This window comes from Aplysia californica, unplaced genomic scaffold, assembly GCF_000002075.1.
Source record: "Aplysia californica isolate F4 #8 unplaced genomic scaffold, AplCal3.0 scaffold00074, whole genome shotgun sequence".
In the NCBI taxonomy this organism is placed as follows: domain Eukaryota; kingdom Metazoa; phylum Mollusca; class Gastropoda; order Aplysiida; family Aplysiidae; genus Aplysia; species Aplysia californica.
Window position 1 is genome coordinate 619,513 of NW_004797344.1, and position 2,520 is coordinate 622,032.

Here is a 2,520-nt window from a genome sequence, read left to right on the forward strand (position 1 = left end):
GATAGATAGATAGATAGATAGATAGATAGATAGATAGATAGATAGATAGATAGATGATAGATAGATAGATAGATAGATACCATTTGTAAAGTGCAAATTCAGGATCAACAGAAAGTTCTATGCGCTTTCCAATCTATATTAATACCCCAGCAGACTTGACAACATTCTGGAAAAATCTCAACTTTCTGGAAAGCATACAGTGCAAGCTGCCATTTTACAGGTGCTATAACACTAACATACTCAGATACACTTATCATACATTGACGTCACATGCACCTTGGGACAAAGTAAAGTATACTGTCCCCACCAGGGCAGTGCTACTGACTGAAATTGTCTTCAAGCCATTCCCAAAAGGGGGTGGGGGGGTATTATCACTGTTCTTTTGCACAGTAGAATTGTAAATGGGCTGATTTATCAATGCCATGCTCATACTGTGCCGGAACAACGTAGGGGGGACTGTCGCTTTTTCTTTCCTCATCCTTACTATCGTCATTTTTGCCTCTATTTCTTTTGCATGTTTGTCACCCTCTTGTGACCTGTTATTTCCGGGGTGCCTTGATAATCGAAGAAGACTTTGTGCTGTTGAGGCTAGAGAGGTGAACAGGGATAGCCTGATTCCCTGTTTGGACTTCTCTGTTGACATATCCACCCCTTGGCGCTCATATGACCTTACGCAGTTGCGAGCGCCGTAAAACCTTACTAAAACAAACGTAAAAATGTTAACAGAAACCCTTCCAGTGCAGTACATTATTTCGCCACATTCATGGAAAACCGGCTTAACGCCAAAACAATTATAGACCTAATATTTTCGAGCTACAAGTGTAGCACGCAGTATTTATTTTTTTCGAAAATCACGCCATGGCGTCATAATATGATCATAACTTTAATTAGCGTTATACAACGGCCAAGAATTGTACATAATCATGAGTCTTATTCTCTCATTTTGTGAGGTGTAAAAATTGAACCTTGATATATCATCATTTTGTCACAAATAGAGCTTGTTTAAGGGGTTTGTTTACCCGCGCACTTATATATGAGCTCATTACGCAGTTGCAAGCGCCGTGAAACAATTACTAAACTATATAAAGGGTTTGTTTCGTTAATTAACCCTTTCACTGCTATGTATGCGTATGCAATTGTTAGGATGTCCTCAACTGATTCCCGTTCAGGTTTTTCTTCTGGTTCATAGAGGACGTTCAAGAAGTATAATTTGCTTGTTGTGCAGTTGCTTATTCTTAATAAGGGGAAGCATGTTATGGTTATGTTTAAATCTCTCTTGAATGAACATTTCATCTTGTCTGTCAAAACGTAGATGGAAACAACTGTCCGCTGAAAGGGTTAATGAAGCCTCATGTTGAAAGATCTATGACTCACTCAAGCACAGAAGAGATGAGAAAATGTATGTTTGACTTTGTTCTTTGAGTTTGGGACTTGTTTGCTTGTGGGGGGGTTTGGGGTTGTTTTTTGTTGTTGTTGTTGTTGTTGTTGTTGTTGTTGTTGTTGTTGTTGTTGTTGTTTTTGTTACAGTTTACTGACAAAACATATCGTTCTACTGGGAAAAAAACACATTTTTAATGGATTCCTTAAGTTGTTCGGCTGGCGAAATGTTGGTAAAAGAAGATTGTAAGGCTTTCAGATCGTCCTTTTGCTGATCTGAGAGAGCATAATACGTTGTTCTTAAAGTTCTTTCAGAGCACTTTGATTAATTTCGTTCGATCCTCCGATATAATTTTTTGATAATTTGGAGGCTGATTGCTTCGACAGACGGAGACACTCCGCAACCCTGGAATTACAAAGTTCTATGCTCAGCGTTTAGTGTTGAAAATTTTGACGCAAAAAATTGAGCCTCTCAACAGGTCAAGCTTTTTCGAAAGCAATTCCTTAAATATCTTGATAACGACTCTGAATAATGTTACAATTTTGACAGAGCAGATTTGACATTTTTTGGTTTCTGACCTCATGGTCTTCTCAAAACGGCTAGAAATGTCAGACAGAACGTTGTAATTTTAATGGCCAGGTTACACGCAACGATAAGCTGTAGACTACAAAACTGGACGATCTATTGATCATACGACAAATCATTACTTGTAACCGCTAAATTGTACTTGGACGATTGGACGATGGCTGGAGACTCGGTCAAGAAATCAAGCGCTGCTTGTTATTTTTTGTACGTTCTCGGTCAGAATTCGGTGAGACGTGCTGTGACGTAGAATTAATTACTTTGAAATTTGCCGCCGCGCAGGATAAAACTTAAGCGCAATTTTTTTTAAATAAGCAGAGTAGCTCGCAGGGAACCCGATTTGATGTGATATTATGGAAACTTCAGCAATTTTTATTTTTTATAAATAGATCGTCAATGGTTATGTTGTGTATGAAGGCCACCCGGTGCGTTGAGAAGCTACGGTCACGTTAAAGCTTCTACGCACAACTCGGTATTACTGTATGGCCACCCTTTTCTAAAAACCAGACTATTTAATTAAAATGCACAGAGGTGTCTGGAGAAGGGTGGGGGTCGTGGGG